At 44.1% G+C, this 15,694-nt stretch overlaps 1 protein-coding gene across 1 annotated transcript in view; it reads right to left on the minus strand.

The window, feature by feature from the left end:
* Positions 1-12,669, minus strand: part of GASK1A (golgi associated kinase 1A) — a 47,867-nt gene extending 35,198 nt beyond the window's left edge. The window contains exons 1-3 of the mRNA XM_066244674.1: positions 12,561-12,669; positions 11,358-11,462; positions 2,207-2,289 (exon numbers count right to left, since the gene is read on the minus strand). The gene's annotated coding sequence lies outside the window, so the exon portion shown is untranslated. The remainder of the gene's footprint in view (positions 1-2,206; positions 2,290-11,357; positions 11,463-12,560) is intronic.
* Positions 12,670-15,694: the final 3,025 nt, after the last annotated feature.

Genomic DNA, 15,694 nt, shown 5'->3' on the forward strand with positions numbered 1-15,694 from the left:
TGTCCGGCCAGTGACAGGCCGATGATCCGAGACAAAAGGGGCCAGGCCAGTGACAGGCTGATGATCTGAGGCAGAAGGGGCCAGGCGCGGGGACTGGGCACATCGCACCCATCACACCTCCAAGGCGTTGGGATGCTCCTGGAGCCCACCGCAATCCAGGGGACCCGCTGAGAGTCTCCGAAACCATCACTCTCCCCTGCAAACCCTCAGGGAGACAAGCGCTTTTCACTGGCATCTCATTGCCCCACTAGGGTTCAGTCCCCGAGGCAGCTTGGAAGAAATATTACAGAAGGAAAATCCTCTGCCCACATGAGGTTTTTCTCCTTGAGAACTAATCAGTGTTGACGTCGCTGGAGTAAAGGACTGGTAGGGAGCCCTCCGTTGTCAGAGGCATAGACAGTGCCTTGTGTCCCCTGTGGCACAGTCCCTGCCCGCTCCTTGTTGGAAGAGAGGGCAGGGCCTGGAGTCCATAGCCCTGGAGTTGGGGGCTGGTACCTCTGTTAACAGCTGAGTGACCTTCATCTAGTGCCTGGACCTCTTTGAGACCCGTGTCCCTAAGCAGCCCCGCTTCGGAGCTCAGGGTTCTGAAGAGCCTGTAGGCAGTCAGCAGCCAGGCTCCCGAGAGAACGTGGGAACCCGGCTGAACTGTTACCCTCCAAGATTGAAGCCAACAAGAATCATTGCTAGATGGGCAGAGACGGGCACCTTCCCAGGAGTCCCCGCTGCTGCAGGATGCTGAGACTGTCACTGAAAACCGTGCTTTTTAAGCAGCACAAAGACTTAGATGGTCTCCTTAAATCGTGTGTTGGGGGGGGGGGGGCAGGAGGGGGAGGCGGAGGAGAACAGATCCAAAAGGAGAAGTGTTTTCAGTCCTTCCAGCGTTTCAGATGCTTTTGTGGATTATTTCATTGCATCACCACAAACAATCCTAAGAGGGAAAATTTACTATCACCATTTTACAAAAATGCTGAAACCGAAGGTTAGGTGGTTGCCACGCCTTTCCCAAGGGAGGAGAGCCAGTAAGTAGCTCAGCAAACCGCGGTCTGTTTGGCAGAGCGAGAGAGGACAGGAAGGGCTGGTAAGGACCGGGAGCGGGACGCAGTGCTGGGAGCCGCAGCTTGTCGGGGGCCGGAGAGGGCGCAGAGTCCAGCCCGGGACAGGGACAGGGCGCAGAGGCGCTGGGACAGTGCACACTCCTCAGTACTCTGTTCAGACGTCTGGAGGCACAAGGTCCCCTTTCTGACTGTGACTCACAGAAGACACACACTCTATGCCGTGACACCTCACACAAACACATGTATAAATGTAACTAAAGCAATGTTTTATAAAACATTATTACACGTGGTACTCTCTGATTTTTTCTCTCCTATTCCATTTTAATTATTTTTAATGGTGGTTTCAAATCACTAACTTGATTTCACTATTATCCACGAGGTTCAGTTTGAAAAGTGCTGTATTAAAAAGTGAGACAGAGATATTCCTTTAATCTTTTCAAAGGGTTTTGCGGTGTTCTGCAGGTTGTGTCTGTTATATATGAAACTAATTCGGAAGGCAGGGCTTCTGTTGGTCGAGGGTGACAGAACACCTAGCAGAAACAGGTGGCGGGGCAGTGGGACGCGTCAGACCTTCGATGCTAACGTGCACCCAGGCTCCGGATGGGAGGCGATGCCGGGCCTGCCCGGGGTTCACCGGACGCGGGGCTATCAGAGGAATCGGCTCTGAGGACCTGCCCGGGTTCACCGGACGCGGGGCTTTCAGAGGAATCGGCTCTGAGGACTCCCGAAACGCACCTGGGCAAAGCTGCTGCGGGACCTGGCCCAGCCACATGGAGTGTCACATGAGAACACCGTCAACACTCCACATTCTGAAGCCAGATGCCACGCTCAGCACCATTATTCTCGCCTGACACTCCGCCCGGCTAAGGAGGCACCCAGATGGTGAGTGTAGGAGCTTCATTCGTGAATGAACAGCTCTCACTTTTATAACCCAGACGGAACGTGAGTGGCCAGGGCTCCAGGAATGACCGCAGCAGGGTGAACAGATGAAACTGAGTTCTGGACCCACCAGGCTGAGGACACACCCCCAGATCCAACGATTCACCTGCCCTCACAGCACCCTGCCTAGAAAAAGCGATGTCCCTTTCTTTACTACCGGCTAATTTCCTCGCCCGAAGAGTTAAGATCAGCAGTATTTTATTTATACTTACTTATCTTGTGTCCCACGTGCAGGCCACCAGGTGAGGACTGACTATTTCAGTGTCTGTTCCGAGGACCTCTTCGGCACTACAGACTGTGAAGACAATGCACTGAAGAGCGTAAGTCCATTCCTGAGGTCTGATTGCTCACAGCGTTCAGGCCCATCCGTCCCTCTTCTCTTTGTCTCATCCCTAGAAGAAACCCCGTGGGCTCCTCCCAGGAGTGCCAGGGGGAAGGTCAAACCATGCAAGCTCCTGCATGTGCTCAGGAGCCCTCAGCCCAACCCTACTCCCTACACCAAAATATCCAAACGGACAGCAAGCGTATGAAGATATGTTCGATATCATTAGTCATTAGGGACATAGACATTAAAATCCCAATAAGCCACCTCTATTCTGCCGCCAGAAGGGCTGCTCTTTAAAAAACCAAGGAAGAGAATGTGGAGCAACTAGGAGTCTCACATATTGCTGGGAGCAGTATAAATCATGACAATTATTTTGTAAAACTTTTGGCAGCATCTACAAAAGCTAAACGTATGCCTAACCAACGATGCCACAATGCCACTCAAATAGTAATTAATAGAAGTTTATATAAATGTCTATAAAACTATAGGTAAATAATAGATATAAATAGACAGATGATAGATAGATAGATAGATAGATAGATAGATAGATAGATAGATAGACAGACAAGAGATAGGACTGAATATGTCAGTCCTATCTTCATAGTAAAAGGATGTTCATAGTAACTTTTCACAATAGCCCCAAATCTGAAATCAGCCAAATGTCCATCAACTAGTAGTATATTCAGTCAATGGAACAGCAATCCACAATTTTAAAAGGCCTCTGCTACATGGGACAACATGGATAAACCTCACAGACAAAATGTGGTGACAGCATTTAAACATAGAAGTACACCTACTACACGATTTCCTTTGTATGCAACAGATAACACTGATCGAGCGTACGCGATGGAAGTGGTTAACCCTTGAAAAGAGGTTGACTTGTAGGAAACGGGAGGCCTCCTGTGCTGTCGTATCTGGGTGGTGGGCACAGTACCCCTGCCTCCACTGTCTGCCTCCACTGACGACCAGCCTGCTGTTCTCAAGCTTGCTTTTTCGCACTTGGCAATGTATTATGACCACTTCTGGGTCAATAAAAGTAGCTCTCTTGCATCAATTTTAAGTTGCTATCACCTTCTTAAATTAAAAGTTCTTTTAGGAATCTTGTCTCCCTAAATTAGTTACAAATGCTGCAAGGGTGGGGTTCTGTCTTACAAATCACATGAAGAAAGAGAGCTTGGGAGCTGGGGAGATAGTTAAACCTGGATTTACAACAGAATCTCACCACTTTTGGCTGTGTAACTTTAGACAAATAACATACCTATTCAGCCTCAGTTTCCTCATCTATAAAATTGGAATAATGCCCACCTTGTGAAATCTGTTAGAAACTTTTAAATAGACAATGAATGTCAGGAGTTTAACACCTCAGAGGCGCTCAACAATGAGAGCTCTTCTCTTTCACCCTCACCGAGGCCTTGCTCACAGGGCCCTGGATACAGCCATGACGACTCCCCTTCCCTGTTCCTGCACCCAGGCTGCAGTCCAGAGGATGAATGAAGGGCGGCAGCAGCTCAACATGCTTCCCAACGCCACTTCTTCTCAAGGTCAAGGCCACTTCTTCTCAAGGTCAGCAGACTGGCCAGCTGATTGCGTGGAGATGAACTCTGAGAACCTAGGTGATGTGTGTCCGGAATGGCTCTCACAGTTGTGGGCAGTGCCCTCCTCGGAAGGAATACAGAGGAGGAAATGCACTGAGCTTCCAAGCCGGCTGACAGGATCTGACACATCCAGGCGGGTCCCAGAATCAAGGGTCCAAGAGAGAAAGGTTTTAAATAATGAGGATTTGAAGAAGGAAATAGCACCACCGTGTGGCCAGCATTCCGTATGGAAGCTGTTCTATGCCTGATTCAGATGGGTTTTTCCCGGCTACTGTATAGTGTCCTGGCTTCACAAGGGTGGAGACAGGACTAAGGACACATTCAGGGCAAGAAGTATGGTTGATTCCACAGCCCGGTCCTCAGCAGGAAGATCTGTGGCTATGCACTCACTGTGCCTTTCGGGCCTCCTAACTTCGTAACAAGCTCTAAATTCAACAATCTCTTGCCATAGGCATTTTATAGACCTTAACCTGGAGCAATGTCCCACCCCATTCTATTTACTGCCAGCTGGCTTTTCCACGTGGGTGGGATTCACGAAACTGTATTTCTCGCTAGAGTCCTTGCTTTCTACTATATATGGCTGCCTATCTTGTAGGTATTTCTGAGCAAAATGAGGACAGATGCCATGACTAACTTATTCACAGATGTAATCTTGGCGCCTATCACAATACTTGACACAGAAAACAAACTTAAAAAATACATGCTGAGTGAACTACCATTAAAGTGATTGAACTGTCCGATATATTTGTACCTACTGATTGCATAAATCATGTCATTCACTCACCTCTTGATATTCAACATTTATTAAGTATCTCTTATATGCCAAGAACTATGTAAGGGGTTAGGGTGACAAAGGTGACTAGAACCCAGTCCTCTGCACACAAGGATCTCCAGGGAAGAGAAAGTGTGGAAGTGAGTAATACAACTGCAGCTATCAGAAAGGAGGGAGCAGGCTGCTCTTGACACCTGGAGGAGAAAGAATTAAACCTGCTTGAGTAGGTGAGCTAGCTACAGCTTCCAGGACTCCTGAGCCAGCTGAGTGTTCAGTGTGATGAGGAGTTCAAGTGAGCAGTGGAAAAACGAAAGGCATTCTGGTAAAAGGGAACAGAATGATGTGCGTGGAATTAGATCAGGGTCACCCCTGGACTTTGCAGAACAGGAAGCTATGCTTTCTGTTGGGTTTGAAGGACACAGAAGGTCCACCTGCAAACCTTAGGTCCACCTGCATTTGGAGGCATGGCAGAAAGTGATAGAAAAAAAGCCCTTAAAGCTCGCCCTCCAAATAATGTCTTTCTTGGCAACTGGCAGAATTTGAAACACGGTCAGTACAACAGCCTCTTTTTGTTCTCTCTGGCAATCCCTGGGCGGCTGTGCCTTCCTGACCTCTCCCTCTGTCTGTCTCCTCTCTTTGCTTTCTCCTCCACTTGTAGCCTTCCTGTCCTATTCCCAGAATCCCTGCCAAAGTCAACAGGAAGTATTATTGCCTCAGGTTAAATGACAGGAAAAAAACCCAAAGGACGTGGAGTACAATATTTCAGAACCACAGACAGTGGCATGGGGTCTGCCCACCCACACCCCACACATTGGTCATGCCTGCCCAGGCTCACCAGGCCCCTGTACAACATCTGGAAATACAGCCTCAAAGTTTACTAAGCAAACAGTTTAGAACAGACAAATCCAGAAGTACAGTAAGAGATTTTAAAACATACCTCTCGATAACCAGATAAACAGACAAATTAGTCAAAGTATTTAAAGAATACAAAAACAAAGTATTCTGGATATATTGGATATTCTGGTATACTGGATCTATGAAGATTACTGCATTCAACAATTACAAAATATATGTTCTTTAATTAAGGAAGCTTTTCTATCGGGAGCCAATCCACTAATGCTGGCTAACTAGGTCACAGCAGGAGAAGATCCACAACTGCTGATTGACAAAGTCACAGCAAAAGAAGATCGATGGCTACTGGTTGATAGAGTCACCACAGTGAAGACCAACAGCTGCGGGTTGACAAAGTCACCGCAAAGGAAAGACACAACGACACTTCCCCCTTTAATCTTTTGAATTAATCTGGCCTTATATTCCCCCCTTTTCTGGGTGTATGCTATTATTTATGGCACAGGGATAATAGTACCATGCTTTCCCTGTAGATTCGTAGTAATTTCTTTGGAAATGAGACAGAAGGTGTAAGTTCCACAGAAAAGCCTGTAAGCCCCTTGAACTGGGCTCATAGACATAAGAGGCTGGCCATGATATCCTTCATAAAGGGTTAAGTTTGTAGGAGAATTTCTTCTTATTAATCATGTTAGAAAGAATAAAGTTAGAACTTAACTAGTGTATGAATATAGTAAATGAATAAAGTTTAACTAGACATTAGAATCTTAGGTAAAGTGTAGTGGAGTGGCCTGTTGCGTGGCCTTGGATGGGAGCGCAGCTGGCTAGTAAAGAATGTTTTGTTAAAAGACTTGTTTTGTCACTGAAGGCAGTTGCTGGGCTTTTCTCAGTAAAACATTCTCATGAGATTTTTGTATTTTCCAAGAATAAGGAGAGGAATGTGGTAGGATTCATAGCAGCAATAGCAATTAATGCCTTCTGATATTATGTTGCTGCTAGCTATCTTGCAGGTGTACTCTATGTATCTTTAAGTAAAAGTTACTCTTAATGCTATGTTAGTTTCTTAAATAGCAAGCCTTTTGTAGTCTTGTGAAAATAGAATTAGGACACTATATGAACTCAAGGCTATTTGCCTGAGCAAGCGGTGGTCCTTTGCTAGTCCTTGATGATTTCGTCTGCTATCTCTTTCTGCGCCCTTGACTCACAACAACAGTAAAATAGAGTTAATTAGTACTAATCTTTTAGAAGTTTGTACCGATATTGTTATTACGATTCAAGTTATTGTATAACTGTACTTTGAATAACTTACCACCTGACTTGTAGCTTATAGATATGAATTAACTGTTATCTGGAAATATGTAACCATAGTGAAACTAAAACAATAATGTATTCAAAATGCCATGTGATTGTAACTTAGTGTGTGTGCATAAAAAGTAAAGTTAGACCAGCATTTGGCGGAGATGCCTGGCAGTAAATGCTAACTAGAGAATAAAGAGAAAGAAAAGAATTCGGCTCTCTCACTCGATTTCGCCGACGCCGTCTCTTCCTGTGGGACCCCTGGATCCCCCCCGGGGCTGGACCCCGGCACTTTTCCAAAAATTGAGCATCCATTGTGCAATCTCAACATATTTCAATAGAGTATATTCTTTGATAACTATTCAACTAAGCTAGAAATCAGTCACAGAAGATAACTAGAAAATCTTCATGTGTTTGCAAATTAAGGAATATACTTTTAAGTAATGCATGGGTAAAAGAAATTAATATATCACAATATAAATTAGAAAGTATTTTGAACTGAATAATGATGAAGATAATAAAATCTGAAGATACAAAGAGCAGTGCATACTGGGAAATTTACAAATTCATGTATTAAAAATTAAATGGGTAGAAACCTAATGAGTTAAGCACTAGCTCAACAAGTAGTCCCCTAAATAGAAGAGAAATAACAAGTGTAGAAGGAATAAAATAAAAATGAAAGTAGAAATTAATAAAATAGAAAACAAACATAAGATCAGAGCAAAAAGCTGGTCCCTTCAAGAAACTAATAAAATTGTTAAACTTCTAATGAGACTGATCAAGAAAAATGAGAAGTTATAAATAACACATATCATAAATGACAAAGATATCAGTACAGATTATGTAATCATTAAAAAGAAAATAAAGATATTATGAGTAACTTTATGCCAGTAAATTTGAAATTTTAACAGGAAAAGGGAAATTTTCCAGAAAAATTCAACTTATCAAGATGAAAACAAGAAAAAAGAAAATCAGAAATATTTCTATTCAATAGGCTGAGTCTGTAATTACAATCTTCCTACAAAGAAAGCTCTAACCCCAGATGTCTTCAAAGAAGGGTATAACCAAATGAGACAAACTGTCATTTTATATAGTCTTCTAGAGAATGGAAGGAAAAGGCATATTTCAACTCATTGTATAAGGCCATCACAACCTTGATAGAAAAATCTGACGAGGACAGTATAAAAGAAAAAAATTTGCAATTTCATTCATAACCGTGGATGCCAAAATTCAGTATAAAATATCAGTACATCAAATATAGTGATGTGTAAAAAGGGGAAGGGAGGCTACTAAATCATGACAAAAACTTCAAGTTTATCTCAAGAATACATGGTTGATTTAACATAACAAATCACCCAATGTAATCAGCCACATTAACAGATGCAAAGGAGAAAAATGATGATCATCTCAATGGACTTAGAAAGAGCATTTGATATAATTCAACCTTCTCCTATTCTTAATTATGAATTAAGAGGAAAATATCCCTAAAATCAGAAACAAAAGAATCTCCCTTCATCTTATAAAGACTAAAATTTTAGAGTAAAGATCATACTAATGTTTATTTTATTTTTATTTTTTTTGGTATTTTTCTGAAGTTGGAAACGGGGAGAGACAGACAGACTCCCGCATGCGCCCGACCCGGATCCACCCGGCACGCCCACCAGGGGCGATGCTCTGCCCACCAGGGGGCGATGCTCTGCCCACCAGGGGCGACGCTCTGCCCACCAGGGGGCGATGCTCTGCCCCTCTGGGGCGTCGCTCTGCCGCGACCAGAGCCACTCTAGCGCCTGGGGCAGAGGCCAAGGAGCCATCCCCAGCGCCCGGGCCATCTTTGCTCCAATGGAGCCTTGGTTGCGGGAGGGGAAGAGAGAGACAGAGAGGAAGGAGAGGGGGAGGGGTGGAGAAGCAAATGGGCGCTTCTCCTATGTGCCCTGGCCAGGAATCGAACCTGGGTCCCCCGCACGCCAGGCCGACGCTCTACCGCTGAGCCAACCGGCCAGGGCTGTTTAAATTATTGAGGATGGCAATGAGGCAACAATGGCCACTATCATCACCACTACTGGTGGTATCCGAGGTTCTAGTGTAATAAGTCAAGAAAAATTAATTAAAAGTATAAAGATTGGAAAGACAGAAATAAAACTGTGATTATTTGTAGATGATATAAATGTGAAGAAATTAACATGTAAAGTATTAGAATTAGTAGTTTAATAAGAGCACATTTAAGGTAGGGTAGGTTCTTATAACTCAAAGATAAAAAGATGAATAACCCAATTTTAAAATATACAAAAGGATCTGAATAGACATTTCTCCAAAGATACACAAATGGCCAAAAAGCACATGAAAATATGCTCAATATCATTAGTCATCAGGGAAATGCAAATCAAAACCACAGTGAGATATTACTACATACTAGAATGGCTAGAAGGGATATAAGAAAAAAGACAATAATAAATGCTGGTAAGCACCTGGTGCATTTGGAACCCTCCACCATTGCTGTGTGGGATATTAAAATGGTTTAGCAACTTTGGAAAATATTTTACTATTCCTCAAAATGTTAAACAAAGAATTACCATATGACCCAGCAAGTACAGGGTGGGGTAAAAGTAGGTTTACAGTTATTCAAACAAAAATAATGCCATAATTAATAAATAATAATACAAGAATAAACTGTGTTCTGCATACTTACAACTGTAAACCTACTTTTGTCCCACCATGTACATATCTAGAGTACAGACCCATGAAAAATAAAAGTATATGTCTGTATTAAAACCTGCACACCATCTCAGCAGCACTATTCATAAAGCCCAAACAGTGGCAACAACCCAAATGTCCATCACCTGATGAATGGATTAAGCAAAATGTGATATCATCCATCTAATGGAAACTCTTCACGCATAAAAAGGAATGGAGTAATAATACATGTTACAAAGTGGAAGAACCTTGGAAACACATGAAGTGAAAGCCAGCTGAAAATGACTATGATTTCATTAACATCAAATATCTGCAACAGGCAAATCTATAGAAACAGAAAGTAAATTAAGAGACTGACTAAAACGGAGTGTGGGGGAAAGCAGGACGGGGATTGACTGCTAACGGATACAGGGTTTCTTTCCTGGGTGACCAAAATGTTCTAAAAGTAGATTGTGGTAAATGCTTACACAACTCTGTGAACACACTACAATACCATTGAACTGTATATCTAAATGGGTGAACTGCATAGTTTGTGAATTATACCTCAGTAAAGCTGTTTTTTAAAAAAAGGACATCAAAATGCCTGACCTATGGTGGTGCAGTGGATAGAGCATCAACCTGGAATGCTGAGGCTGCAGATTCAAAACCCCACGCCGGCCAGATCAAGGCACATGCAAGAAGCAACTACCAGAGGTGGGTGCTTCCTGCTCCTCCTCCCGCCCAAAGAAAAATGGGGGGGGGGAGGACATGAAAGGAAGCTTAGTATATCAACATGAATAATTTTAATGACTTCAAAACATTGTATTTATGGAAATCCACATGTCTGCAGAAAAAGAAAATGTATTTTTTGACATCCTTTAAGATAGCTGTTAAATCAACAGCTTACTTTGAAAACTGGCATTTAAAGGTAAAGAATTAAGCCTTTGTCCTGTCTTCCCAGAAGTGATGACTTTGAAGGTTTTTAATTGTATTGGCTGTGCCATTATTATTATTTTTTCTTTCCCAGACCCAGAGAGTCAGAGAGAGGGATAGATAGGAACAGACAGACAGACAGGAACGGAGAGAGATGAGAAGCATTAATTATCAGTTTTTCGTTGTGACACCTTAGTTGTTCATTGATTGCTTTCTCATATGTGCCTTGACCGTGGGCCTTCAGCAGACCGAGTAACCCCTTGCTCGAGCCAGCGACCTTGGGCTCAAGCTGGTGAGCCTTGCTCAAACCAGATGAGCCCGCGCTCAAGCTGGCGACCTCAGGGTCTCGAACCTGGGTCCTCCACATCCCAGTCTGATGCTCTATCCCCTGCGCCACCACCTGGTCAGGCAGCTGTGCTATTATTTTAGGTAAGCAGGTGCATCTTACTTTGGAGTTATACCCTAAAGGGGAGACAATCACAGTATCTGTAAGCTATCCCAAAGTTATTCAATATAAAAAACGATTTTAAAATCTTACTATATTAATTATTGTGAAAAGCAAAAATAAAGTTTTCTGTTTGTTCTGTTGGTTAGTAGACAAGATAATACTATAATGAGTTTATTAATTTTGTAAAACTTGTGGAAACTGGAAAAGAGTGATCACACATAACCAGTAAAGTATTTATAAAACTGTTTCCATATGTCCCCAAGAATAAAAGCACCACAGCGTGTGACACACTGGGGCCGGGCGTTTACGGCAGTGTAAAGGGGTGGGAAGCAATGAATAACAGGCCAGTCAGAGTGTGATCAAGGATCCCAGTGTACTCCATGACTCTGGGCACAAAGAACACACATCTTCCATCCATTCTGATGAAATCAAAGCGAAGGAGGAGACACAGCCCGGGAGGGACCCCTGCTTAACTCACCTGCAGGGGCCGCTCTGCTGCTCAGGGCTTCCTATGGCTCCACCAAGCACAGTTCTTTCCCTTTTTCCAGCCGAGAGACCAGAGCTGGTTTGAAAGTGGGTGATCCTGCTCAGAGGGAAGAGGACAGAGACTAGTGTCCCAGAGGCCAATCTCAGCCTGTAGCTCCGAGAAGAGCCAGAGGTGAGGAGATAACTCCTAGGTGGAGTAAGCCAGAGGTGCCCTAAAGAGGCCCAGGGAGGGGTCCTGGGAAGAAACCTCGAGATATAAGGTGACCAATCGTCATCCTTTAGGGAGGACAGTCCTTCTTTTGTAAGTTCCATACTCCCTGGAAAAGTGTGCTCCTACATGTCCTCCTTTTTGATATTGGAAGACTAATCTGTAAATGTCCGTATTTGATTGATGCAGTGTCGATCCACTGAGTGTAATGTGACGTATTTGTATTTGACGGAACGATTTGTCAAGGATCAGGACAGTGCAGTGAGACACAATAATGAGACGCATGCAGTCCGCATGCGCTCTGCATGGGAGACATTGGGAGAGTGTGTGATATACCGAGCGTGCAAATGGCTTTGTGTCCTTCTTACTGAAACACCACACAGCACATATGACATTGTAGACTCACGATTATTTCTTTCTCAGTGAATATTCAATCATAGACCGGTAATCACAATTCACGTTTTATTAATTCATTATCTATTTAATAATTTCCAAATGCGTATAATTTTATTTACAAGTATTTTCATGAAACTCGAGTTTCAAAGTGGAAATCTAACCTCAAGCCATATCTATTAATAACGCATTTTGATCAAATAGTTGCATAAAACAGATGACTTTCAATTAGAAAATGATAAATACACCCAAATATCACTCCAAATTAGTGGTTTTGTTTGATATTTAGTTTTACTAAATGAGTATTTTTTTCTTACAATTATTATTAAAAATTAATAGGCATGTAAGCATAATTACAATATAAAATACTACAAATGTTTTTATTATGCAGTTATATTATAGTGCATTATTGTTACGATGAATAAAATGTTTCTTTTATTTACGATATTGTTTTCTTCCATTTATTTTTGTCCTCCCTTTCATTGTAAACAAGTTGGTCACCTTAGCATATGAGAAACAGCAGTGATGGGAAGGAAGGAGGCACTCCCTCCGCCCGTCCTTCTCCAGGCCCTAGCCCAGTCCCCTACCCCTTACTTTGCAGACGAACTGACAGACACGCCGCGCAAACACGCAAATCTCCTCTGACCCACGGAGTGAGAGCGCCCCCGCTCGGAGGTTCGCCGCAGCGCTCACACTGAGACGCGGTCGCTCAGGCTGCCGGGCGGAAGTGCTTCACCACTTTTCTGTCCTTCGGGCCTGCTGCCGCTCTAGCACGGTTGGAGGCCGCCTCTGCATGTCGTTGATCCTTCCAGCCCCTCCGGCTCATCATCATAACCCCGCCCCACCCCCGACCGAGCGCTGCCTAAGGGTGGGAGGAAAAGGCTTGTCCGGGGTTCACCATGCTCGGTCTGGATCGGTGGCCCGGGTCCACTCGGGACAGCTGGGAAGGCAGCCACCCTGACCAGTTTTCCTGGGGCAGGCCAGCCTCCGCCCGCGGAAGAGCCTGTCATCTCTGCGGGTCCGTCCCGCCACCGCTCAGCGGCTGGATCCAGACACAGGGGTGGCTGGATGGGCTAGTCTCAGGGTTCAGCACAGCGTGGTGGGTCCAAGTGCGAATCCGCACTGAGCCTGCGGAGAGCCCGCACTTTACTGAAGGCTCTTGCCCTCACTAGAGACCCACTGGCCCCAGAGTGGGTGTGCACCCCGTACATTAGGACAACCCTGCCACATGCTTAGAGCAGCACCCCCTCCACACACACACACACACACACACACACACACACACAGACACACTCCTAATCTCAGCCTCTGACACCACCACCACACACAACACACATGGACTTGGCCTTGGTGCCCTCCTCCAGGCCTTCAGCTAATTACCACCTGGTTAGTGTAGCCTTCCAGACTGTGTCTGTCTCTCATTCAGGTTGTAGCAAAATTTCTGACAGTAAATTGATAGATAAAGTGTAAGGTGACCAACTTTTTTACAATGAAAAAGAGGACAAAAATAAGTTGAAGAAAACAGAATCGTAAATAAAAGAAACATTTCATTCATCGCAACAGTAATACACCATAATATGATAAATGCATAATAAAAACATTTGTAATATTTTATATTGTAATTATGCTTACATGCCTATTGATTTTTAATAATAATTGTAAGAAAAAAGTACTCATTTAGTAAAACTAAATATCAAACAAAACCACTAATTTGGAGTGATATTTAGGTGTATTTATCATTTTCTAATTAAAAATGTGTTTTATGCAACTGTTGATCAAAATGCATTATTAATAGATATGGTTTGAGGTTAGATTTTCATTTTAAAACTCGAATTTCAAGAAAATACTTGTAAATAAAATTATACGTATTTGGAAATTATTAAATAATGAATTAATAAAACGTGAATTGTGCTTACCTGTCTATGATTGAATATTCACTGAGGAAGGAATAATCATAAGTCTATAATGTCGTATGTGCCATGTAGTGTTTCAGTAAGAAGTACACAAAGCCATTTACGCTCTCTCAAGATCTCCCGTGCGGAGCGCATGCGTCTCACAATCACGTCTCATCGCACTGTACTAATCCTTGATGAATTGTCATGTCAAATACAAATACATCACATCACACGCAATGCATAGACTCTGCATCAATCAAATACGAACATTTACAGATTAATCTTACAATATCAAAAAGGAGGACATGTAAGAGGACACTTTTCGAGGGAGGACTGAACTTACAAAAGAAGGACTGTCCTCCCTAAAGGAGGACGATCGGTCACCTTAAATTAAAATGGCTACTCAGCTGCCATCTTGAGAACATGCAAGCCCAAAGGAGGAAGAAGGGCTCAAAACAGAACATTCTCATCTTCCACTAAAACAGAGAGAGTCTGTAAGAGACATTTCACAAATAATTCCCAGAGGCTTCAGGACTGAGCTGTTCCTGGGAAATACCTGACCCCAGCTGTCTTGAAGATTTCCCAAGGACACCAGATAGGACCACGCTGATTAGGCCTCTACTACATCAGAACTTGCAGAAGAGGTGTTTCTGCAGCTGAACCCCTCACCTCCTCTCATCAAGTCAGAGACCAAGGCTATAAACCAAGATATGCTAATCCACCCCTAGCCCTCATATCTAATGCTCTGTCCCACAGCCCACAGCTCGGGGCTGACACCCTTCGCTGGTCTCAACCCACCTGCACCCAGGCACTTTTTTTTTTTTTTTTTGCATTTTTCCAAAGTTAGAAGGGAGGAGGCAGTCAGACAGACTCCTGCATGCGCCCAACCAGGATCCACGTGGCATGCCCACCAGGGGGCGATGCTCTGCCCATCTGGGGTGTTGCTCCATTGGGGCCAGAGACATTCTAGCTCCTGAGGTGGAGGCCATGGAGCCATCCTCAGTGCCTGGGGCCAACTTTGCTCCAGTGGAGCCTTGGCTGCGGGAGGGGAAGAGAGAGATAGAGAGGAAGGAGAGGGGGAAGGGTGGAGAAGCAGATGGGCTCTTCTCCTGTGTGCCCTGACTGGGAATCGAACCTGGGACTTCCACACGCCAGGCCGACGCTCTACCACTGAGCCAACCAGCCAGGGCCGCACCTAGGCATTTTTGAAATAAATTTTCCTTTTGGAACACACTAGCCTCGTGTTTTCAGTTCAGCTCACAGTTTCTACCTTTCTTAAATATCTGTTGAATGGACAGATGGGGCTGTTTCGAGGAAGGAGAGAATGAATGGATAAGTCTGTGTGAGTGAGTGAGTGAATGAACGAATGAGTGAGAGAATGAATGTAAGGTGGTGTTACCACCCATTACAAACTGGGGGGGAAAGTTCGGCTCATTGGAGTTGGCCCACAGTTTCCGACTGGTTTCTATGGCTGGAGAGAGATGATGGTGCTGAGTACTTGCTGTGCCCTAAGCAATCAGAGAGGACTTCATGGAGGCGGAGTGTGGCTGTTTCCAGCTACCATGGAGGGGAGCTGCAAAGGAACTCACTCAAGAGGGCATGTGAAAATCCTACTGTTTGCAGGGCATTTAGGAACTTAAGAGTCACTTGGGGGTCATCAGAAGTAGCTGAATTGAGTTTGAACTTCACCTATTATAACAATGGGCTAGGCTGTTTGACGAAGGCCTGAGACTCAGTGACCCAGCTTTCTCCTTCTTGGGCCTGCTGGCAGGGACTTGACCTGACATCTCACAGACACCCTAAGTGAACACTCAACTTCCCTCGCCCAACCCA

This window comes from Saccopteryx bilineata, chromosome 10 (assembly GCF_036850765.1).
Source record: "Saccopteryx bilineata isolate mSacBil1 chromosome 10, mSacBil1_pri_phased_curated, whole genome shotgun sequence".
NCBI classification, from domain to species: Eukaryota; Metazoa; Chordata; class Mammalia; order Chiroptera; family Emballonuridae; genus Saccopteryx; species Saccopteryx bilineata.